Source organism: Dermacentor albipictus, chromosome 10 (genome assembly GCF_038994185.2).
Source record: "Dermacentor albipictus isolate Rhodes 1998 colony chromosome 10, USDA_Dalb.pri_finalv2, whole genome shotgun sequence".
Taxonomy (NCBI): Eukaryota; Metazoa; Arthropoda; class Arachnida; order Ixodida; family Ixodidae; genus Dermacentor; species Dermacentor albipictus.
This window is the reverse complement of record NC_091830.1, coordinates 8,474,810-8,500,913: the sequence shown is the minus strand read 5'-3', so window position 1 is coordinate 8,500,913 and position 26,104 is coordinate 8,474,810. Positions and strand designations below refer to the sequence as shown.

Here is a 26,104-nt window from a genome sequence, read left to right as displayed (position 1 = left end):
CAGACAAACAGTAGTACATGCTTTCGCTGGCAAGGGTTTGGTGGCGGCCTTCTTCCTTTCTTTTTTCTTTCTTTCTTTTTTTTGCATAGTGACGTCAGGCATCGGTGCAAAGTGGGCTCTATGCTGTTCCCAAGCTTGTGGCGGTGTCGCAGCTCGGATTATCATGTTTACCAATAGAAAATGACGGCTCTACGGATCAGAATGAAAACTCATAATTGTCATAGCATTGGCGCCCATGTAGTAAGGGAACAGTCAGCGCCACTGACACACTGTTTAATTTTCATTTGAGTTCAGGGCAGCCCACAGCCAGAATACTGCAGACCGTTGTATCTAGGACGATATTTGTGCAGTTGCTGTTGGGCGACATATGACTGTTGGGCTTCGATTTTGTAAATGCAATATTGCCTTTATAATCGTGAATTAAAAATTTATTTAAAAATTTTCGTTACATATGAGCCATATCCTCCACGAAGCCGCATTTTTATTGGCCGCCAAACCTTGCAGTCTGACAACAGATGTGCAAATGCGCTTATCACAGGTTATCGGTGCTGCACCCTGTGCTATTTGGTGCAGAAAATAAAACAGCGTGCATATCTGCTGCATTGGCGATCTGTGGGAACGAAAGCGAGGGGGGGGGGGGGGGGGGGGAACGTGCGTGGTATCAAAGGCGGCTGTGCTGGCGCCAGTACATCAACCCACCCCCCCTCACTGGAAATGTTCGATATCCTCGCCTTCCTGACTACACTTGGGGGGGGGGGCGGGGGGGGGGGGGGGGGCAGAATACCTACGGGCTCCGTGCGCCAGATAGCCTAACTACGTCACTGGTCAATGTTATCGATTTGTAGCCCGGTGCAAGACGAGCCTGTCGCACTGTCGTGCTGACACGTTTCTTGTTGCTCGACGTGTTTCTCGACATGCCTAATACCGTAAGCTGGCTGCCACGATGACGTCAATGCAAAACCATCTATACAAAAAGGTTCATAACAAGATGCGGTTGAATAATTTAAATAATCACGGGGTGTCGTTGAATTCCAGCGCGGCTGTCATCGTGTAAGCTCCTGGCAAAAACTAAGTAACCAGTTTGTCGCCACCCCTATTCAAAGGGAATGCCATTAGCGATAGCCATCATCATCAACCATACTGCCGTTGTGGCGTTCGGTACTACATATTAGGCTCTCCAGCGGGCAGGCTAACGAAACCGAAGCGCTTTATTTTTATTTTTTTAAGTTCGACGATTCGCAGATTACCACATTCAAAGTCAAGTCGCACTATTCGCGTGCACACTCATTCGGGTCCTCGGCTCAGTAATGCAGTGAGCAGACGACCCTGACCAACATTGCCCTGAAGCAGTCCTAATTTTCCCGCTCTTTCGTCTTTATGGAAACCCTTCCATCTCTGTTGCTGTGTTACTCTCTCGATGCGATCTTCTTTCACGCTCAGAACTTTCATGTTGCGCGTATTGAGAAACAGAAAGCTGTATCGGGATTTCTCATGTTGCTGTACAATTTTTTTCATTGGCACTTCTAATCTAAATATAACTTAATTGGTTAATTTAACCAACTTAACGTGGTCAATTAATTAACACTAATTACGTGATTAGGTGGAATGAAAAAAAAATCTGAATATCTCCAAGCGACGGCATACAACATTACCTAGGTTCGCTCCAGCTACGTGGCATTTGCATATTTTTCAAGTTTGGCTCAAGTTTCGTGAAACACTGTCTACACAACTGCAGAGACGGGAATGAGCTAGGCTCTAGGAAAATACGTTAAAAAAAATAAAGCTGGGCGAGAAATGCATGGCCGCGGAAGGGTCTTGGAGTACACGTCCTTATACATTCATTCGTGCCAGGAAATAGAAGCCCTAAATGTATACGAGCGCGGCCTTTCACAAACAGTCTCCTTTATTTGTTGATTTCGTTCGCCTTGTAGCGGCCACCACGGCCGTCTGTGGAATTCCCCGAGGCGAGCTCTCGCAGTTCTGTCCTCTTTCGTGAACTCCTGCCATGAAAGAAAATGTACCCTTGTCTAACCTATGCTGCAGCTTCACTGGTCAACCGCCTTCACATAGTGGAATGGCTCCTCGTATTTTTTTCTTGACCATTGTGCCCTGTTCCATGATAATTGTACATACGTATAATTGGTTTGTTAGTAGACACGTAAAGCTGTCTCTTGGCATTTCGGAGCTGTATGGAAAAAAATAATAATGATAAACACTTGCACGATTTGGGGGGGGGGGGGGTGAAATCATACAGTGTTCATCGAAGTTGTCATGGCTGCAAATAGTTTGTTGACTTGACACGCAGCTGCTTCGTTGCCTGCATCTCTACTATTGGGCGTATAGATTTTAACCTAAACTGAAAGGTTGTTTTACCCTGCGCTAAATTTGGCTCCCATGCTAAGCAACCGCCTTCGTTGGCCGCAGGCAACGAACCGGCGACCCCGTGCTCATCACGAGAACGCCACAGATCGGCGAGGGCCCTGCTGAGGGGCCGCCACGCAAAGCAAAAACAAAATATGTAAATAATGTTACGACAAAACTATGAAGGAAACAAAGTATACCATCGGCCAGACCAAAGCCAAGGAAGCTGGTGGTGGGATGAAATGTATTAATCTTTAGTAAAGAAAGCTTTTAAACAAGGAATTGAAATCTGTTTAAAGATGTTAATTGTTACTAGGTGCTTTATTGAATAATTCGTCATGGTCTTGTGGTTACAAAATCTTCATGCGTGAGATTTTCTCCTCCGAAGCCTTTAGCAATGCCTTTTCGCCGAGCCATTCAGAGTATAAGAATAACAGCTTTCTATTAACTCTCCTAGTTTAGCGCCTTTCTATTGCGTTGCTATATCAAAGACGGTATGCTAGCGTTTTAGGACTACGACATCCGGGAAAAGCTCAAGTGATGCAAGTCATGCAAGGATCTAAACGTTGGGAATGCGGAAGCCTTTAATCGACGGCAAACCCGTGTCGCTAAAGCAGTATGAAGCAACCTGCCGCAGTTAGCGGAGTGGCTGTGGGGTTCCGCTGCTGAGTTCCAGGTCGGGGGTTCGATCAAGGCCGCGGTAGCCGCAGTTCGATAACGGACGAAATGCAAAAAACGGTCGCGTAGTTAGATGCGCATCAAAGAACCCTATGGCGATCAGAATCAATCCGCAGTCTTCCGGCTACGGCGTTTCTCCTAATCGGGTCGTGGTTCTGGAACGCAAACGATGTGTTCCTCTACGCGCAGACGCTTAGGATTTAATTTTAATTTTTGTTCGAAGAGAAACGGCGCGCCAAAAGCAGGCGACGACATGTGCGGAGAGCGCGAAACATGTTGCCGCTTGCGCTCGTGAGTTGCAAGTCATGCTCGTGGCCAGACACGCGATAGGGAAGGCGGCCGCGGAACCGCGAAGGTTCCGTCGGTGGGTTGCATATCGATGAAACAACGGCGACAGCGTTAACGCCATTGCTGTCCAACAACACAGTGGAAGCATGTGGAAGCTTCTAGAACATTCCGAGTTCGGCAACTGTATGCAGGCTGCGACTTTTTTTTTTTTATTCCTTTATTTTACCATCACCACTCGCGCCGATCACGGTGATAACAGCGGCGCGGCGGCTAGCGAGCCAGTGACGTAGTTCGACATTAGACCAATGCGAGAAGAAAAGAAATGCCCAGGCTTATCAACGATTGCGCCGAGGAGCTTAGCGTCGTGCTCGTCGTGGGCATAGAGCGAGCGTCCGGTGGCTTGGGCCGCCATATTGCGTTTTCTTTCCACTTCGGCCTGCTTCGTGTCGGCTGCCTTCTGCGTCGCACCATACCTCGAGCTCCTGCTGGTCCTAATTGCGCGCTAACAGTAGCAGCCCTTGTCAAAGTTGCACGCTGCGCATTATTCCCGCCTTAGGCCGACTCTGCAAGCACTGGCTTCGTGCCCCGGGCCTGCAAAACGTGAGCCACGCTTCGAGAGACTTGTCACCCGGCCCGCCTGCCGGTTCCGTCTCGGCAGTTCCTCTCCCTGCTTTCGAGCTCCCGGAGTTTATGACGGCCAGCTGGCACTTCACCCCTCGGGGAGTATGCTACGTTACCATACGCCAACGACACTCCGGTCGAGCCGGCGCAGCGTGAAGTCGCAAGTCGTTCCTGCCGACTACTCGTTCTTTTGTCTGTGCGCGTTCCCACCCCCCGACGACGCCTGGACTATTGAACTGTGGATGAACTCTGAGCGTGGCCACTCACCCAGGACCTGCGCGGCAACCCCTCGTCACGGCGAGCGTCGTCTCGGCGAGCTTCGCATCGAGCGTCCTATACGCTCTAAAGGCCTGGGCTCTTTGTGCATTTTCTATAGATGGTCTAGCTGGCGAGGGTGGCGCACGCCATAGGGAAGTTAACTCTTTGTTCAATTGTGCTAGCTAGTGCTCACTAAGATGTATAGCTACATCACAAAGTAACGTACGGTTAGTTTTGTTGCTTAGTTGTAAGCCCGAGGTTTCGTGGGCATGGCTTGCGGCCACATGGGTCTTCTCCGTGCCGGAATCGAAGAGGACGGGCCACGTGTGCGGGGTGGCGGCGTGTGTAGCTTCAGGTTTAGCTGACACAAGGCTTAGCTCACACTAGGCAGGCTAGCTGACAGCCGTCCTCTTTCGACTTCGTCAGGGACATGGACCCTTCCGATTTGCCTTGCGACCCGACCCCACTATTTCGTGACAAGGTAGCCCGGGCGCGTCAGTGCTATCGAGCGAAATGTGGAATCACGGAAGCAAACGCAATTCGGAAATTGCCTCGCCAGCTATTAGGGACTAATCATGCTCTACGCAGCAGCTCAACGCCGGACGTCGCCTGCGGTGTTCATCGGAGCTCGGCCGGGCAGCAGCTACAGTAAGCGACTCATTTCACTGCCATTGTTGCTGTTTTTTCAATGTGAGCTTACTGTCCTCGCTGTCTTCCAGAACTTCGCTCCTACCGCGGCCCACTGTGTTCCCTCGTGGGTGTGGTCTTGCTGGCAGACGAGACCATGGTCATCACCATGCAATACTACGGGTAAATACCATGTAGAGACGAATAGTAGTACTGCAGCTACGTCACCGAGTGGTTAAAAAAAAAAACTTGTTCTCGTTTCAGGATCCCGTGGTCCGCTTTCGAGATTGCGGACCACGAGTAGGAAGGATATCCAGCGACCTGCTCCACGTTTGCCATCCTCCCAACGCCCCACAGGAGATGGCCTTGAGCACCGCTTGTACCGTGGCTGACCGCGGTGGCTCCATTGGATTTCCACACCCATGGCGTTTGGAGCCCTGCTAATCGTGGTAAATATGACTCAACCACGCTTCGTACTATCGCAGTGTCCTGTACCAACACTGCCGCTCTCGACTGACAGCACAGCAGGTGCAACTACTGCAAGCACTATCGCGCTTAGTAGGAACTACAACACGTGGCCGCTTTGCCACGTTCTCACAAGTGGTAGCTCATATTAAGCGATAGTGCATAGAAAATTATGAGGCTCCCACGCTCTATGGGAGTCAATGTAAGCGGAGCTTTCTTTCCTGTTTGCGTTGATTGGCGGCAATTGGCGGTGATTTTCACCTCGTATGTTCTTGAGTATCACAGTGAACACTCGACTGGCGAGTTCATGTGATGCGTTGCCTTCCGTATACCACCTGTTTGCCTACGTAGTGCACATGAAATAACGACACGTGTTTGCTTGTGCTCCATTGTTCATAGCCGGCGAGAAAGGTTAGCTCTATAATTGCCTCACACGGCTAGTGGAAGAAGTGGTAAACCTTAAATCATTATGGTCACTTCCGTGCCAAACCCACAATATACATATGTGGCACATAGCCGCAGCGAGGGATCGGTCAACAAGTGGGAGGTTACGTAGTGCGCATACCGCAACTAGCTCTTAGGTGATTGCTGCGTGTTGCCAATCTTAAAACGATCGAGACCGATCATGCATCGAACGTGTACGGTCTATTGAAGTAGCTCGTGGCAAGTAGCCTTTCTCGTGCTCTTCGTCTTCTGGTGCCTTGATGATATTTGGCATGCTCCCGCCCTTCCCACTTGCCCTGAGATAGGCTATATGGCAGGCTATATTTGAATCGCCCTTCAAGAGGGCAGATGTTCCATTCTCTTTGATGTACTATACTGAAGTAACCCTTCACCCGTTCCTGCCGCACAGCTTCAAGCATTTCGTTGATTTTCTTCTCGGTTTTTGTAAAGGTACTGGTTTTGTCAGAGTAGATTATGGCAGCCATATGCCGTCGTGATGTGAAAAGCCGGAAAGCTTGTACAGCACTGGATGTCGACATCTAATTGGTCACCTCCAAGTGTACTCTCCATGGCAGTGTATAAGCGCGACTGGACTAGGACGTAGAAGGAAACGGATAGACACAGCGCTTCACTTTCAACTATAGATTTAATTTCGCACGCATCGATAGATATATACCATGCGAGCGGAAACAAACGTAACAGCAAAAAGAGAACATTGAGTGGCGCATTTCGTTGAACCGAACACGTGTGCAAGGCAAGGGAGAACATGTACTACAGTGGTCACAAAGATAACCCGAGGAATCTTATCTCCTTTTCCGATAGTGACACCGAAGGCTTGATTACGCACTTTTTCTCTAATTTTGCAATCTCGTAGGCCTCTACAATCTCCCTCGTCATCCTGCTATGAGCCTATATCTATATATATATATATACAGAATGGAAGTGTTTTAAAACATGGGCTTGCAGGAACACTGCAATTTTCTCGTTACTCCTCTCGTTACCGCGCAGGTGAAAATTACCACGTATTTTTTTACTCTCGTATTTGTTTTTCGCATAAGGTGTTCCATGAGTTGAAATGGCCCCGATTCTTTGACTGACAGCGGGGACGCTTCTAAGCGAGCTCGCGGGATTGAATCCCGGTCACGGCAGCCACATTTCGATGGTAGCGAAATGAAAAACACGCGTACTTAGATTTAAGTGCACATCCAAGGTGATCAAATTCCAGAATCCCCCACTATGGCATGCCGCATTATCAAATAGTGGTTTTGGCACGTAAAACCCCATGATTCATTGTCCGCCGAGAGGGGCGGCATTTGAGTGACCGGTCTTGCGTAATGCATCTTGCATACTGTGCATTTTTTTTTTTTTTTACACCTTGGGAACTTTACAATATCCTCAACTTAGCCCATAGTTGCGCTAGCGTTGCTTGAACTCTGCCGTGCAGTATTTGAATGTTACGCGTCAGTAGTTCGATGAAATACCCGTACCCTTTGGACGTTGAGCGAAACGAGAACAAGGTAAAAGCGGCAGCAAAGATTCGACAAGTGGATTGTCTTTTTCAAGGCCACATATATCACTTTGATAAAAACAAGCCCACTTGTCGAAACGTTGGCTCCCGCTTTTACCTCGTTTTGCTCAGCGTCAAGAATTTCCTTCGCCTGCCTTCCCCGTGTTATTCCCTTCCTTTGGAAGTACGATGACATGCCGGCTTGATTCTTGGCTGTAGTGCAAACATCCTTTGTCTTACGAGACCTTTTTTTGTCGCCGTAGACTTGTCCATTTTATTTTAAAGGACTTGGCGCTTATATCGGCATTGCCACTTGTTTGTCTGCATAGTACTTGTGTTTGTCGCATTCGATATCTTTCTGCAATTCTTTTCCTGTTAATCGTCCCTTGTGATCTTTTCTTGCGTTGTCTATGAATCCAAGTACCCATGCTGTTACTCGAACCGCGACATGTGCCATGTGGTAACAGTGTAGTCAATGTTTATGAGGATTCCTGAACCTCTTCCGCCGCTCCCAAGTTCATATATTCAGAGATCGCGTGACCGGAGCAGCGCAGCATATCTTCGTTTTTCTTCAACCTTTTTGTCAGTTCGGTTGTTCTGATTACGTTTTTCTTGATTTTCAAGTCAACGTATGTTTTCATTCCACGGCAAGTTGACTTGGTAGCGACAGTTGTACTATCTTACTCTCTAATTCTACAATTTCAGCTTCTCTAGTATAGCATGCAGCTGTCTTTTGTGATCCCGATTGATTCCAAGTTCCAAAACCTTTGTGTAGCCCTTGCTGAATTGTTTCTGCAGCTTCATCCTTCAGAATCATGACTGCTTAATTTTGGGCTTGATTTGTTTTGGTTTACTCTCTTGCAAGGTTTAGGTTTGGGCTTGTTCGAACATGCTTTACATTTTGAATAACAGCGCAATGACAGCAGACGGGACAGAATAAAGAACAGAGTGCTATATTTTATTTCTATTTTTATTATATCTAATTTTATTTCTACTTTAGCGCTGTTTTCTCTTCTGTCCCCTCTGCTGTCCTTAAGCCACTAGTCACTCCGAAGGATCTTGCAGCACCCAAGGCTGTATTGTCTCGACTGCCATCGGTTTGCTTTCGCTTTATGTTCCGCTAGCGAAGAACGCCCAATAATCTGAGCTGATCAGTAGTCCTATGGCGTCTGTTGCAATTGTTTCGCTTGTCATCCGCCACTTGTAGCTTCAGTTTAATTTTCTTATTTCCCGACAACCGAGATGTGACCTCGAATTGTAGGGCTTGGATTACCGTGGCCGATTCGTTTTCTCGCTTTGCTATAGATGCTTGGGCAACGTTCAATAATTTAAATTTTTCGTCTCCTCCGAACGAACCAATCCTCACCCTTTCCTGTCGCATTCACACGTTTCTTTTGCTAATCCATGCAGCTTCAATAAATGTCCGCTAGCTTCCGCTGTCTAATAACAAGCGGCAACGTTCGCCACCTTGTTCTCCCCCTATCCAAGCTACAGCTGTATGCAAATGCACATAATTATGCTTTACAATTTCAGTTGCCTGTAGAGTAGCCGTCGTCGCTTCCGCTTGCTGTGTTGTGACTTGCGCTGCCTTTTCTTGCCGCACTGTTCTACACACTGGTGTAGCATGTCTTTGCATAGCTTGCATTTCGCTCTTGCTGTACAAATACGTGCGGAGTTCTGGCCGGGTGTATCTGAAACGTGAATTCTCGATGACAATGGCCTTTTTTTGTCATTCTCTTGTTCCGACGACAGTCCTCAGTTGTCTGCTATTCTACTTGCAGGACAGGTCGCTTCTTTTCTAAGCTATAAAAGCTGGAAGTTGTTCAAAGCTGTCGCTATTATCCCTTTGCATCGCAACTATCCTCTCCTGTTCACGCTGTTTCTTCCAGAAAATATTTGCTCTCATGACATAAGCCTGCGCAACTTTTCCTCATTCTTTTCATTTTCTATTGCTTTGCATGCTATCTTCCATGGCTGAGCTGTTTCTCACTGCTTCCTTTGATTTCAACTGCCCTGATAACTGCGGTAGAATTCCTCTTTTCAAAGCTTTTAACATCGGCGTGAAACTCTCGGTCTTCACCTTCAGTGACTTGAGTGCGAATTTGTCCTGCACTCTGTGCACTATTTTTTGCGCGTAGTTCGTCGGTTTCTTGCGCCTATATCTTCTTTCTTTAGACAATGGCTGATCGGCCAGGAAATAGGTGGTGCAATGGCACATTCCCAGAACGGGTGATTACAAATGAAGCAGCCGGTATAATCGGGACACGGACGAGTTCAACCCTACGTAACATGTCGCATTGTGTATATAGCGATGTTACGCGAGACCATGCACGCGCCTATTTTCTTTCTGTGAACTACGCCGGTAGGAACCGCTTCAAGCTTTGCGTAAATTCCGTCATTTCGAATGGATGCGCATTTGTTTGCAATGGCACTTCATTGTTTCGGTTGAACCAGGCGTGTGTGTGATTGCTGTTGCAAAGCTTTTCGAACACGAGCGACGCTTGTATTGAGCGCGTTCTTTGGTCTCGTACTCAAGCTTTCCGATTTTTCGTACTTTTCGTACAGTCTTTCGCGATAGGCGATTTCTGTTTCTTTTTTTTCATCCTGCCACCTCACTGAAATATCCTTTTAGTCGCGAATTCAGGAGCTTGCTCAAAACAGTCCTTGCCTTTCATCTTGTCTTGCATTAACGGCTAACGCAAATTGTTTTCAGTACAGTTAAGTAGCCACCAGTATTTCTTTCGTTACAGATTTAATTCAGTAATTACAATCATCTAACCCAAGGACTGTCATAATTTTCAAAAGCGCCCCAAAATTACATCTAATTGCGGTGTTTTCAGCGATGTACTAATTGCACATTTTTTCCAACTGGCAGAAAAAACTTCCCGAAGTATGAAAAATACCACGTGAGCGCTCCCACCCGCATCAAAAAGCAGCACCCTCATACCAGCTGATTGAAAGCAGCTGCATTGCCTGTTGCAAACCCGAAGATAGCGCATCACCTTAATAATGGTGCGCAAGGAGCAGCAACACTAGGTTTTGCGGCTTTTCAGCTATTCCTTCCTCTTACTTCTACGCCACCCTTATCAGTCTGTCTGGTCCGACTAATCACATTGACAACAAAAGCCCAGTGATAACGTGACCGAAGCGCCGCTCTGACCACGCACGAAATGCGAAAAACAATGCAATAGCCATAGCATGTTTCAAAATCCCGGCTTTACTCGCACCGCATCGAGAGTACGCGCGAAGCTATATTCCGCGCCAGAAACTTGCTTCGGACTAAAGCGAAATTAAAGTGACCGTTTTATTTTTCATTAAAGTGTGTACGTGCTGCAAAAACAGGTTCTTGTCAAAAAAATCGAAATAGACCGTGAATTGACGGACGTGCAGAGCAAAAACCGATGCGTTCAAGAGTAAATATACCACTTCTAAATGAGCCGAATTGGTAATAGGGATTGGCCAGTCAGGTCTGGTATATAAAGTTCCCTTTAGCTGTGGCCATTTCTACGTAGTGCAAATGGGGCGGTGCACAAATCAAGGCTAATTGAAAATAGAAGGTAGTTAACCGGTGGATCGCCTTCTAATCTCTTTACATTGCCAAGATTGTAACTGCACGCCTGAGTTGAATGCTCGATATTCTACAGGCAGAAGAATGAAGACACGTGTCTGATGCTCGAGGCGTTGCACATCAATAATGGAAGTTCTTGCGTGAGTCAACCTTCCATTACCTTACATAAGCAAGAGATCAATTGCCTTCAGTTATCTATCGCGTAGACCGGCACGTGTACCCGATTTACACGTCGTGCTACCATTCCAGAGCACGCGCAGATCGTTTTATCCTTTTTTCGTCTCGGTGCTTCCTTCATCTGTGTCGGAGTTCGTGTTGTCTACTTCCCTTGTGTCCGTGTCTGCACGCCTTACCCCCTTTTTTGCATTATCAATCCTTACCAACTAGCTGAGCTTTCTGCCATTGTTTCTTGAAGCTGCCGGTTTCTCAGGTTTTCATAATTTCTTATGATAGTCATCGCGTTTGGTCTACCGTCACACTTCCATGACTTATATATATTTGCGGCCTTCCTCTTCTCATTTGCAGCTCCAAATTAAGCAAGGATCATGTTTACCTTCTGCTCATTAGAGAAAGACACGGCGACTGGGACGAAACAAAACGCACCTTTAAACATTTGCACTCCCGTTGTCAATTCGCTTTTGTGGTAATGGGTATTGTGGCAAAAAAAAAAAAAAACTATCCGTGCACTTCACCTACGCTAAGAAAACGGCTATCGCAGCTTGTTTCCAACTAATACCAAATGCGACGTGTCACTTCTGCCGGGGCGTGGCAGATAAGGCACCAGCTCGATCACTATTTTTTCTGCATTTCCTTTATTTAGTTTCGAATAACTCGGAATGAGCTTGTTTGAGGACGCTGCTTTATGATGCGGGTGAGAGCGCAGTCACTTGGTATCCGCCATACTTCGCGGGTTTTATCAGACATCAAAAATTTGTACACATTCGTATTTCGCTGAAAATACCGCAGTTAGATGTCCCTTGGCTGTGCCTTCAAATGCCTCATTGATACCGATAATTAGTGTAGTACGTCTCGAGTTGGATACTTAAATTACCTAAATAAATCTCGGTAACGAAATTACTGGCAGCTACTTCACTCTGCTGTACACAATCATCACTAGGTTTACTTCGAGTAATGCATTCTTCTTTTTTTAATCTTGACGCATGAAAGTTGGTACACTCTGCTTCTATTTGACCTTTACCTGCAACGACGATGTTTCCATCCCTAATGTTGTAAATTATTAGAAGCGTTTTTTTTTCATGAGTCGCCAGTATTACTTCCTCGAAAGAGAAGCAATACTGAGACACACAATCACCTGCATTTCACAAGTCATTGATAAGACTGTGCCCAAGGGTTCAGTGAAGTCTAGTTTTCATGGTCAAAAGTCACGCATAGCAACTTGAAACGTTAACATACAGCAACGTATTCATTCACTAGGCATAGGCTATCCGCACCTTTAGAAATAATTTTTGATTGGCTACCTTCACATTTAAAAAAGAATATGATAAACTTTGTCCTGTGTGTCTATATTGTGTATGTGCATGGTGTTAACATTGGAAATTTAACACTGTTGAAGCGAGAAAATACGGATGAGGCAGCCGCCGCTAGTGCTTCTAATGCGCGTGTCTTCCTATTGTCAGAATTTGCAGAAGTAAAGCGAAAGTATGAATTTCAAGTGAAATGGTCGAGGAAAGTAAAAAACCTCAAATGAGGTGGGTTGCAAAGCTCTAGTAATGGCATTTTAGGTGTGCGTGTGTTGAGGGGGGGGGGGGGGGGGGGGGGGTTGGCATCGCCCGTGGGGAGGCTCCGCGCCCCTTGCCTCCGGCAAACACCGAAATGGGCTCGGGCCCCCCCCTCCCCCCCCCCCCTAGTCGGCGCCTATGGCCGGCACTACGAAAGTCGAATTCCTCGTGCGAATGCACGCACAACGTTCACTCACCTGCACAATGTTGGCGAGATGTTTAATTTGCAATTTAACAACTTATTGCTAAGCTAGTTAGTTAATCTCTTAAGAGCAAAGGTTACGGCGCTATGCAGATGAGGACGAAGACGCACAGGACACATACGGGCGCCAACTTCCAATTGTTTATTCACCAGAACCCGCGCAATATTATGCATGACACATAAGTGAAAACTAATCACAGTACAGATAATCTGGAGTGATACGAGTTGACACTGCTCGTAGGCCAGTAATCGGCAATTTTAATGTAGTAGGGATTCATAGATACGTGGATGACTACCTTCCGTTTTCAAATATGAGGCTAGCCTTGAAGTTGATGTGGCAGAACTAACTCCTTCTTGCCAGTCTGGTGGACTAGATTTCACCTGGGAATTGCCCACAGCATAACTCAATCCAATTTCTGGACGTTAAACGTAGCTTCACGAATTCCCACGTGTGCTGGATGTAGTACAACCCAAGGAGTAACTCCCATTTGACGGCGCACATTCTGAACCGATCAAGACGGGAATGGCTAACGCGTCTCAACTCGGCATTAATGAAGTCATGCGAACAGTCTTGCCGGTTTTAGTAATCGGATTAGCCGATTGGAAGACGCTCGATTTCCTCCCTCCGTTATTACGGCTGTGCGAAGCCCTCTTGCATACAGACGGTAAAACGCCGGGGGAAAAAGTGCGAAAGTCGAAACAAAAAAATAAGCACGCCCGTCATTCGGTACGTAGATAAGCTGTCCCACAATATTAAAATGGTCGCAGCCGGATACGATGTGCACATTATTTCCCACTCCATGCAAATTTGGCAGAATTCGCCCTTTGATTGTGAATAAGCTACCGCCCACATGCTCCAGAAAGGACGTCACACGTTATGCCGATTGTGTTAGCGATGGGGTTTGTAATGTTACGCTGAACTGCGGCAGGGTGTATATTGGACAAACGGGACGATGCTTCAACGATCAAGAGAGCACCGGTTGGCGGTAAACAGCAACATCAGCGGCCACTTGGCAGACCACTGCAAGCGCTGTGTCAGTGTTCCACTCCTCGAGAAAAGGACCTTTCTACAGAAAGCAAGAAACCGCACTGAATGGGTGATAATCGAGGCTTCCTTCATAAAAAGAGCAGAAAATAAGTGCGTTAGCACGCCGTCACTTGCATTGACAAAAAAGGTAATTCATAAATGATAGCCTGTAATTGCCTCTGAGATCAGAACGTGCAGCTACCACACTTGGTTGCATTCTAGGAATACGCCTGCAATGCACGCGTGCTCATATGTACCTGCCATAATTAAGCACACATCAATGGCCTCCAGCAGTGTCAACTCCTATCACTCCTGCTTGTCTATGCTGTGGTTAGTTTTCTTGCATAAAATTGCGCGCGTTCTGGTGAAAAAGCAGTTGGAAGATGGCGCCCGTATGTGTCGTTTGTCTCACTTCGTCCTCGTCTGCATAGCGCCGCAACCTTTGTTAATCAGCTGTCCGGGTGCTGGTAGCAGTACGACGTCCAGTGAACATGGCGTTGCCGGTACAGCCTTTTACCGTTAGCAAGTATCGCTGCGCTGTCTCTATGTGCAGAGTGGTCCACACGTGCAGCTGTTCCGAGCTGCACTAAGTAATCAAGCGAACTGTGTCGCAAGCAGATTCTAGCGTTGTGCTCTTGAACAGCCCAAGACTCGTCGAACTATTCTGCCTTTCCCACGTGCGCAGGCCGAACCGACGCGAGCATTAGCTGCAGAATGTTGGTGAAGTGTTCAATTGCATCTCGGTGCTCGTAACGCTACCATGCCTATGCCTTGTTTCAGGATTTTCACCTCTACTTCCGATTGCGGTCCACGAGTATACGAAGGATATCCAGTGCGCTGCTCCACGTTTGCTATCTCCTGCCTTCGTCCCAGAGGAGATGTCCTTGAGCACCACTCATACCGTGACCAACCGTTCTCCTTCACCGGTGCGGTATCTCTGGCAGACATTGCTCATCACCCTGTTCTGCTACGGGTAAGTATGGCGTACAGACGACTCGTGCTATCGCCATGCCCTTGAGTGGTTCAAAAAATAAGCCTCTTTGTCGCTTCAGGATCCCAACGTCTGCTATACAGTGCGCTGCTCCACGTTTGCCATCCTCCCAACGTCCCTCAGGAGATGGCCTTGAGCACCACTCGCACCGTACCGTGGCCGACTGTGTCTGTTGCATTCCCTCACCGATGGCGTCCTGCTGGCAGACGGGAACGTGCTCTTCGCCCGCCACTGCTGGTGAATATCGCGTAACGAGGACTTTGTCTCTCTCCGCGAGTAGTTAACAAGCTCTGTCGTTTTGCATTTCCAGTTGTCAATTTCCGCTGGCGGGGCACGAGAAGAGATCGTTCCAGCCAGTGTTGCCAAAAGGTGGGAAATTCTTTCGTGACGTCAAACATGTTTTGTCGCTTTTTATTGGGGCAGTGTACTGATAGCGACAATAGTCATTTCGTGAATTCGTTGAATTCAAGTGTTAGCCGTTAAAAAGACGCTGTTGTGCATAGTTTCCAAATGTGAGCATCTTGCAGTCAGATGCAGGAAGCTTAACCAGAGTTCGCCATATGCAAGTTGCAAAGACCTCGCATAAGGCTCACGTAAGCGACCTTGGTTTTGTGGTGATTGTAGTGCAGGCAAGGCTAAATCCTGAAATTTAAGCCAAGCTGAATGAAGCATACTTTGTTCGAGAGGAGTTGCTTCACTTAAGGGTGACGACTGCCAGCTTCCTACGTATTATCATGCATTCCACAAAAGCCTACCTAAGCATTATACTGAGCATTGATATGTTTGATTTTCTCAAGCAAGGATGGCGTTTAAAGCAGGTTTTTGTGGATTGGGCAAGGCAACTGGTAATTTCTGCGTTGCTTTCTTAACCTAATGAAATTTTAGAAAGCGTGAACTACTGACAATAACGCCCGATGTCCAATGTTTAAAGGAGGAACATTCTATCAAGGCACTATGCCTCGTTCGAAATCAGTTTCAAGCTGCCGATCACACAGGAGCATATATGGGGGGAGGGGGGGGGGCTGTCGTGCTGCTTTGTCGTTTAACCTAAAAGAAATTAAAACTCATTCGACCAATAATTTGGCAGGAAATGATTAAAACTTCAAATGCTCTGGAAGGGACTTTCTTGCAGCTTATACTTTTTCTTAATGTATATGTGGTAAATGAGAAATTTCTCCCAGACACGCGGCAAGAATTCACGTGACAATTTAGCTGATCTGGTTCCAGCACAGTATTTTCTTTCATACGTTCCAGATGAGATGAGATGACATGCATCGGCAATCGGCCTATGACTCCACGTTAGCAGTTCGGCCGGTGACTGTGGACATCGGAGTTCGATCGTGGCCACTAACCGAGGACCTGCGTAGCAACTTCTTCGCAGCGAGCTTAAATGCTCCCCATGTAAGATGCTAGATGGTCTCCAAGCTGGCGAGGGTGGCGCACGCTTTTGAGAAGTTAGCTGTCATTTGTGTGTAGCGGTGTTCAAAATTGTGCTAGTTTAGGGAATTAATTGCAACCCCAAAGTATGTGGGTATAGCTGCGGCCACATGGGTCTTCTCCGTGCCGGAATTGAAGAGGACGGGCCACTTGTGCGGTGTGGCGGCGTGTGTAGATTCAGGCTTAGCTGATAGCCGTCCTCTTTGACTGCGTCATGGACATGGACCCTTCCGAATCGCCTTGCGACCCGACCCCACTATTTCGTGACAAGGTAGCCCGGGCGCGTCAGTGCTATCGAGCGGAATGTGGAATCACGGAAGCAAACGCAATTCGGAAATTCCCTCGCCAGCTTTAGCTATTGCGGCGACCTTAACTCGCCTCCGGCCCTGAGCGGAGCTCGGCCGCGCGGCAGCTACGGTGAGTAGTCAATTTCTTTGAGATTGCAGTGGTTCATTGTTTGGTGTTTACTGTCCTCCTTACGTTGCAGGGGATGACCTTGGTCACTACAGCCGTCAACGACCGCGTTAATTCCTTCACATGCAAAAGGATAGAAAGTTGGGCGAGTTGGTACGGTAATCCAAGATCACGTCTCCTTCACATGCCCTCGCCATTGAAGTCATGCTGGTGGAATGGACTTTGTTTCTCGCCCGGCACTACTGTCAAGTACAGTGACACTCGAATCCTACTAGGGCTGTGTTCTCGAGTGTTCACTAAGTCCTGCGTGATTTCAGGTTCCGATCTCCTGCTTTCGATTGCGGCTATCCGCAACGATGTCCAGCATGTGCTTCTGCATAACTAGTCTCCAGTTTGCGCTATATATACAGAGACGACTTTCAGCTCGACTCGTTCTATGGCCGCACGTGTTGCATCCGCATTTTCTCGCCGGTGGCTGTCAGCTGGGAGGGAGTGGCGTTCGGCTCCCTGCAGAAGCTCTGGCAAGTACCATGTACACTGTAATCGTATTGTGGTTTATAAGCCCTGTGACGTTTCAGGTTCTGGATGTCTGCATTTGAATGACGCGCTGTCAGCAGATGGAGCTTTTCGAAGGACGGCTCTTGTTCGTCTTGGGGCTCTTTCCCTTAATCCTGTTGCTCCATATTCTCGGGGCTGTAAATAAACCAACTTGGTTGACTTCCCATACACCGATCTATTAAATACATCCATCAGATGTATTTACTATGCAGACCCTCTATTTTTGGTTTATGCTTGGGGAAAACTTCCTTCGCCATGCAGATTTTCTAAAAGGCTCTTAAATGTCGCTCTCCAAGTAAGATGTCGCCATTCAATTTCTGGTTTCATTTTCACACCCCTAATTTCTTTCATGTACTTGGATCGCCATATTTTTCACTTTGATTTTGTAAGTTCCTCTCCACTTTTGTTGACGGTTGCCGTCCTATTCCTCACTGATAACTCCTCCCAGATTTGTTTCCGTCAGTCCGGTCCGCAGGAATCAGTAGGTTCTCCAGATTTATTGTAATCGTGCGTAAATGCTTGTATGGTTCTTCATGATACCATCTACTTCGTATATTTAGGTATAGTTCTTCAAAAAGGCATCGGCTAATCACTTGCATTTGAAACGACTGATGAACCATTCATAGAAACCGCCACATCCTGCACTGGGCGTTTTCCGTAAGGAACTTGCACTTGGTGATTGATGAAATCTGGAGTTGCTACGCGATGCAATGTTGTATTGACCCCATCTAATTCATACTTAGTTTCCCTGCAAGTCTCACGTTGTCGCTGAACATTTCTTTTCAATTTAGGAAGCGCACTCCGGTGAAGCGTCTCTAACGGTCTACAAGTGTGCAACTCTTGCGACGGCACATAAAAATTGTTCCACGAAGTTTGGCAATGTCTCCTTTTTAGTTGCCACAAGAGCGACGGTGAAGTATTGGTCAGCTCTTTCATACAGTGCGGTCTTTGTTTTTCTATCGGCAGGAAGATGTACTTTCTCTTAAAACATCCTGCAATTGTAAGTCGCCAAACAACGCACTGTTGTCTTACTTTCACCGATTTTCGTGCTCTGAATATCCAAAACCTCGTTCTTACACCAGTCAGTGTCATGCTCTCCGCCGTGAAGTTTGTCCATTTCGATGTCGAACTAAGTGTGACGAGATTTCTTTGTAATGAGATCGGGTGCTGCTTCTCTTGTCATTTGGAACCTACCGAAGGTGCCCTTGAACTTAGAATGGGCCTTTTTTTTTCTTACTGGTAATTGGTATTCGCGCATTGTCTGCGCATTCGCTTGTTTGGTGAACTTAAATTCTTTTCTAATACCCACATTTGTTTTTTTGCAAATAAGACAGGTTTCAGTGGTATTCATTTCATTTACGGCGCCGTTGACCTTGTCTTCTAATATTCACGGAACGAAACATTCACGCAGTTTCTTTACAAATATTCAAGTAACTGCCGCATCTGTCCATTTCGATACGCCGTTTCGCAATCCTTTCAGACGTATATGCAACACGTAATTCATCTCCTTCTGTTTCTACATTATCTGGCTTGTTTTGTAACTCGTGTTTAGCCTGTAGCAACTTTGATCCGTTGCGCAACACTTTTGGCGACTTCATCAGTTCTACGGTAACAGCTCTGGTTATAATTGCTGGATTTTCATTGCCGCTGACCTATCCCCATCGTTTTTTCCGTTAAGCAATCCCTCATATCTTTGTCTGTGTTCAGTCGAAGCTCCACGCATTTTCCTTGGTTATCCAATGCAGCACAATTCTTTCAGTGGTACAAAACTTAGTCAATTTCATTAAATTTTCCTTTAACTCCATCACCCGGCGCTGATGGAAGGTTATAATTTTGAGACTGGCGACGGTGTTTATTATTGCTATTCTATTCTTTGCGAGCATCGGCACTGGCCGTTTCCGATCTCGTATAACAGTACCATGTCGGATGCAGTTGCATACGCCGCCGGGCTTGCATCCGAGTAAATAAGTGTGCCAGTGCCTATGTTTCTTGTTCTCGATGTACTCCCTGAATTTGTCGAACTTCCCCGATACACTCCTCCATCGTTTATCTTGGTCTGGAAGAGGGTTTTTACAAGATGTTCCTGTTTTTGCCAGTCACTGATATTAACAGTTCCAGTGAAGGACGTTAGGAATCCCAGCGTTCAATACATTTTTGCCCTGGCTTGAAGTAGTTTCGTGAGCATTTCTCTCAATTCACTCGTCCATATTTTTGATGAGACACGGCTGACGATATTCTGCTATCCCATTCTTAGAGTACTGATTTTTTTTCTTGCTGATGTAGGAACGGCATCTTGATGCGCATTAAATTCTCATTTCTTCGCTTTGCGATGTCACTAAAGATTCGTTGCATCTCGGCGAGAACTCCTTTTGCTTATATGTACACGCATGTTGAATGGTTTTCTTCTGATCAGAGCATACCGTCATCAACGCTAATCGAATTACGTTTGTGGTCATTGCAACTCGGCAGTTCTGAAATTTTGGTGTTCACACATTTGTATTCAAAGTCCCTCCTACTTAAAGGTTTAGAATATTCTTCCACATCTATCACTGCAACGGAATGGTTTCGAAAATTCATTCTGCATCAGGTTTGAAATTTTTCTCCTGCTTCAAGGTTTTCATTCAGAACATTCCTGGTGTTAACCACGAGGTTTCAAACGCCATGCTTGCTTGTGTTGCTAGTCCGTCTTCTCTAATTGCTTGATGCGGCACATATTTAACGTGTTATATCTTCCGGCAGCTCTTGTTCTGCCATTCCTGGCATGCGGTATCTTGCATTGCGCAGTTCCACATTTCTATGGGAACACAATTTATCTCGAGCCCTCGATATGGTCTTCAGATTGCTACTTCATTTTATACCTTAACTTGCTCTTTGTAGGAAAGTCTGGACTTATATCTCTATCCTTCTGAACTCATTGTGAATGACGTAACTACATCGCCCAATTCATGCATCGTTTCTTTCCGAGTTATGCCGGTATTCTATTTTCCACAGCTCTTTGTTAGCGTGTGTATTGGCAGTTTTCTGCGACGGTGAATAACCATGACTGATTTCGCGTTTCGCCTTTCTGATTCTGCGCCACATGAGCGACAGCAAATCCAGTTACGAATGCTTTCTACTGTGCATTCGCTTAGTCTCTTCTGCCGTTCTTTTGTCGGTTCCCGGTAAAAAAATAATCGTATCCAAAAAGTATCCTGCAGTTTCAGTTCTCATTCGAAATCTTATCCTCTTCGTATATCATACCTTTCGTTCGGTCGAGCAAGTCGTGCTCTAAATATTACGTCTATTTCAGTAGCCTCGATTACTGTTTCACTATCAGTATTTTCTTTTTGGTAAAGCTTCTACCACATTCCTCTCGCTTTCACTTCCGAATGCTCCCAGCGTGAGCCTCTGCGCGGTCATATTTACAACCCAATCTTCGTGGCAAACAGGCACATGTATGAGTGTTGGCTTCCTCATTAAATTACGTTATCAAACATTTTGTTGATGCTGTGCTATTGTATAGTAGAACTTAATGATCTGGCTGTCTACAAAATGCTAGTAAGTGTATAGTTTACTATGTGGTATCGTTTTTTCCTTTGGCGTCGCTTCACTTGACTAGACTTATTTGATTTTCGTCTTGCGCATTTAATTTCACTTCGCAGCGCTTGCTAATGAGTTGACTTACAAAATTCCGCGTTATATTTTGGTCTCATGCGCCCGAAGCATTTGCTTTAGTCTTCAAGCTTCTGCTTGTATTCATGTGTTATGGATCGGCAGAAGTCTATACGTGGGTTTTTGATTAAAGTAGCGACATTGTCTGATCAAGCTTTCATAAACTCTTCCTCGCCAAGTTTGATCTATCCACCCATTTTCTTCGAGGTCTTTCTTGGCTATCTTCTAAATAATGCAGTGACTCACTGCACCTTGCTTGTTCTTGCAAAACTCAAATCAATGTGCTTATATAGTGACTCTACGCTGGACGTTCCTTTGTTTCTTACATACTGTTCAGTTCTGCCTGGCGTCACTTGCATCCTCTCCTCGAAAAACTGGTATCAATAAACAGGCGTAGTGGCGTCCCACTCTTTAAAATTGGCATCAGCATGGGAGCGTACGAATATACATCCACTCCGAGTGCTTCCATTGCATTCATGCGAACTCGTACTGTTTGGCAGATTTCTCGAAAATTTTTGAGGTTATTTCACTGATTCTAAGTTGTTCAACGCATTCATCTCGGCTTCATCGGATTTCTTCCTTCAATCGGTGCACCTGCCTTCCCATCGGAGGTAAAGTGGAACTTCTACCAAATTTTGTAGATGGTGAATCGCGCTTTGGAATGGTCTTGGATGCATTTCCTACGTCAGCTTGTTGCCGTAAAACATAGCTAGACTCGGCAGCTACACGTAACTGCCTTGATCGGGAGACAAGTTTACCAACGCGTGCTGTTCACTTTCTATTGCTGCATTATTGTGCTCTTGCATTTTTATTCACTTCATTGATACTGCATTATCTTCGCGTTCTTGTAATTACCTTCATGTCGCACTCCACTGCTTGGTAAAATTAACCGGTCGCTATTCCCTCCGTGACAAACGGCTGCATCTGCATATGCGGCTCGATAACTGTTTTCCTCGATTTGACTTAAGGCTCGTGGTTACAGAATCTGTCTTCTCCGTCATTGTATTAAGGGGAAAGCCTTCAATTGCTCATACTCGTGGCGTCCGTCCGTCCGTCTGTCCGTCCATGCCCTGGTACGGTGGCAGCTGTGGCCTCTCTCCCTCGCACTCTCAACAATCGCGTGATGGCACAACGGCGCGCGCGGCAACGCTCCTTCGTCAGACGTCTGGTTGCAGCAGTCGAGTCAGTCGGATGACTCCCAAGCGGCCCAGTGATGATTCCACGGCAAGCGGTTCAGAGAAGCGCCCCAAGAATATGGATTCCCCCGATACCAAACGCCAGAAGAGAGAATGCGCATGCGGTGGGCTAACATGTCACCGGTCACCAAGGTCAGGGAAGCGGAACGAAAGCGGCAGCAGTGGCTGTTGTCGCAACCGGGTCCCAGCGCAGACAACACACCCAGTACATCCAGTGCCAGCAACGCTCCTCGACAGCACTCAGCACCGAGAATACCGTACACGGCAGCCACAAACTACTTGCACAAGCATTTCGTGCAGAACCCGTTTGGAGCTGTGTTCAGTGTGTGATCGCTTGTGGTTCGCTAACGATATCTGCAAGGCCCCGCGACAGAGCCATGACATTCTCACGGAGCATTTCCCAAACAGATATCGGCGCGTTCAAGGTGTGCCGAACCTGCCGCACCTCGCTCAATGAAGTGAAGATCCCCAACTACTGGACTAGCAGCGGGTATGTGTACCCACCCAAGCCATCATACCTGCCTCGGCTTAATGACACTTTGTAAATTCCAAAGTGTGCGGCAAATGCCTGTGCCCATTCCACTGGGAGTGTCATGCACAAAAATAGAGATGGTATAGTATAATGGGCACAGGCTTTCGCCGAACACACTTTGGAATTTACGAAGTGTTCAATTTTTTTTCTGCCTCAATTTTTCTGCCCACGATGTTTCGCTTCATATTCAAAATGCCGACTTACATTCACGCTGTAGTGACGGCTATAAGTCTCTCATGCTGTAGCTGTCGGCTTCAAGGCATCCGTTCCCGATGGCCCATGGCACATACGCTGCCTCGTTTTCTTCACTATGGTTCTTCTTGATGGCGACGGTCGATCAAGGTCACGGCACCATATTGTGACCGAAGGAACCAAAGAGCCGTAATCGTTAGAACCGTTTATTCTGATAAACAGGACATGGATACAGCTGTATAGAAGGAGAGCCTAGACGTTAGTGGCGCATACTCCAGCTCTGGAGGGAATGGCCAGGAATCTCGTAGTTCAATATAAAGAAGTGTAAAGGAATTCAAACAATTATAAAATAGATAAATGAGAAGAGTTGTCTTGTAAGGATTTTACGAAAAACGAGAAAAGACGGACGCAAAAATACAGGTAATCGAAATAAAATGTGTAGAAATTTAATGCAGCCTTAGCCTGATTTTATAGCCAAAATCTAATTGGCGCCGAAAGGAAATCCAGGCTGACATCGCCAGCCGTTCTGTCGCTGCCCAAATGGGTCGAGGCCCCAGAGATAATAAATTTGGAACATCAAAGAGGACTCCATAGCTCACGGCAGATCCGATGCCACCTATTCAAGTACATGTAAAACGCTGTAATACTTCCAATAAAGAACGTTTGGGCCAATTCCAATGAAATTTGTTGTTTCAAAGAAGATACGAGTAACTGGAAGCCGAAGCTAAAATTTAGGCATAAATTTTCAGAACATCGGTATGCTAAACACAATCATAAGTTCAGAAACGCAGAATAACGCACCAATAAATGAAAACATCTGTAAACTGCATCCGTTACGTCTAAAACAAAAAATTTGACATATTTACAGCTTGAATTTGTCAAATGTTTACGAGCGTTTCACAAATGTTCTACCCACTTATTGTAGGCATATATCATAGCGGTGTATATTACATCAATGGTGTACGCTTTAGATGCATTAGGTGCAGTTCACCGAATTCTGATGCCATTTTCATTGCTGGAGTTGTAAGCGTCAGATTTCTTTATTCAAAAATTAAGCCGAAATCGAAATTCCGCTTTAGTCATTACATAACTTATTCAATGCAACAACGCCATCAAATTGCGCGAAGTAGTTGCTGAGAAACGACTTCAGTTCGCGTATATTTAGATAGGAGCCTCCGAGCTAAAGCTTACTTTTAAATATAATCAAAGTTGTCATGGTGTTGCAAGTGCTCGAAAATGTTTGCGAAAAAATTAAAAATAGTTCATTTCATGTTACCGTTACGACACTGAGCTGTTCCGGGGAAGGCTGTCCATCGTCAGTGTTCTTGTTTCTACAGCGCCATCAACAGGGATGTACAGCGTGGTTCTGCACACCCACTCTCCTGCCTATGCTGTAGATGGAGTGAAGCACAGCTCATATGGTCTACCGTGTTACATCGGCATTTTCTCACCGCTGTGGTCCTGCTAGCAGACTGGACATTCCTCCTCACCCTGCACTACTACTGGTTAGTGTCGTATACAGGCAATTCGTATTACGGCTGTGTCCTCCTGTGGTTGACTAACAAGCACTGCAATTCCAGGTTCTACACTCGTGTTTTGGATTGCGGCCCACGAAGATACCCAGTCCGCTCCTGCACATCTCTCCGGTCTACGCTCCAGAGGAGATTACTTCGAGCACGAGCACCACCCGTTCCATGTGTGACTGTGTCATCACCTCTACATCCTGTCGCCGATGAGGTCCTGCTGGAATACTCTCTTCCTCAACCTCTAGTATTGCTGGTAGGTGTCCTGTACAGACGGCTCGTATTACGGCTGTGTCCTCACGTGGTTAACAAATCAGCGCTATGTCGTTCCAGGTTCTGAGCTGCTGTTCCCGAGTGGGGCCCCACGACACCTAGCCGCCCCCACCCCCCCGCACGTTGACTCTACGGGCTACACTCCTGATCAGCTTACATCCAGCGCAAGCACCACCCGTTCCATGAGTGACTGTGTTATCACCTCTACATCCTGTCGCCGATGACGTCCTGCTGGAATACTCTCTTCCTCAACCTCTAGTATTGCTGGTAGGTGTCCTGTACAGACGGCTCGGAGTACGGCTGTGTCCTCGCGTGGTTAACAAATCAGCGCTGTGTCGTTCCAGGTTCTGAGCTGCTGTTTCCGAGTGCGGCCCACGACACCTTGCCCCCCCCCCCCCCCCTCCGCACGTTGCCTCTACGGGCTACACTCCTGATCAGCTTACATCCAGCGCAAGCACCACCCGTTCCATGAGTGACTGTATTATCACCTCTACATACCTCTAGTATTGCTGGTAGGTGTCCTGTACAGACGGCTCGTATTACGGCTGTGTCCTCGCGTGGGTAACAAATCAGCGCTGTCGTTCCAGGTTCTGAGCTGCTGTTTCCGAGTGTGGCCCACGACACCTAGCCCCCTCCTACACGTTCTCTTCGGTCTACGCTGCAGAGGAGATAACTTGCAGTACGAGTGCCACCCGTTCTATGAGCGTCATTGAACAAATAAGCGCTGTGTCGTTCCAGGTTCTGAACTAGCTTTCGATTGCGGCCCACAAGGATGCCAAGCCCCCCTCCCCCACTTTCCCTGTAAGCTCCAGAGGAGATTACTTCGAGCACCGCTCATCTTGTGACCGACCATGTTTGCCTTTCGACATCCTCTCGCCGATGGCGTCCTAGTAGCATATTGGACTTATTCTGGCTCCCTTGCACTTCTGTAAATATCATACACACGACTGTACTGGGACTGTGCGTTTTCTAGAGACCAGCAAGCCTTGTGACGTTTCGGATGGGCAGTGTTTGTTATCGTTTGTGACGCAAGAGAAATGTTCCCGCATGCTCATCTACAAGAGCACCAGTCCTTACCTCAAGAGTGACTGTTTAGCCCGATCGTCCTGCCGAACTCCTACTGCACGCTCTTCTCATCTGGGAAAAGTGTCGTACTTCCTTCTTGGCGGTTTCCTGCGCTGTGTTGGCCTGCGTGTCGTCGCCGTCTGGTGACCGTCTATCGAATGTACACCGACAGCTCGCCGTTGCGTTCTTACTATGCATACTTAATATTTCTATAGTAAGCTTTCCTGTTTTAAAGAGTGTTGCGTTGCTCGGCGAATGAATCGCGCTTCTAGCTGTTTGGTTAGTACGAAGCAGAGAAGTAAAAACGTCTGCTTACGTGTACAGCACCTAGTTTTCATAAAGGTAGTTCACGTTTTCATGAGCTGATCTATAATTTTGGTGGCGAGAGTAATGGACATTCATTCACATTGTGCGCTTTCGTAGTAGTGTGTGTGTGTGTGTGTGTGTGTGTGTGTGTGTGTGTGTGTGTGTGTGTGTGTGTGTGTGT

At 46.8% G+C, this 26,104-nt stretch overlaps 1 long non-coding RNA gene across 2 annotated transcripts; it reads left to right on the top strand.

Moving 5' to 3' along the window:
* Positions 1-3,053: 3,053 nt before the first annotated feature.
* Positions 3,054-26,086, top strand: LOC135920411 (uncharacterized). Of its 2 annotated transcripts, XR_010570254.2 has the most exons (13): positions 3,054-4,854; positions 4,926-5,016; positions 5,098-5,282; positions 10,894-10,957; positions 14,566-14,758; positions 14,838-15,013; positions 15,087-15,145; positions 16,031-22,522; positions 24,094-24,261; positions 24,337-24,535; positions 24,613-24,819; positions 24,897-25,064; positions 25,140-26,086. It is a non-coding gene; the product is annotated as an uncharacterized lncRNA (long non-coding RNA). The 2 variants fall into 2 exon arrangements; XR_010570253.2 differs by lacking the exon at positions 10,894-10,957 and having other exon boundaries at positions 3,056-4,854.
* The last annotated feature ends 18 nt before the right edge of the window (positions 26,087-26,104 follow it).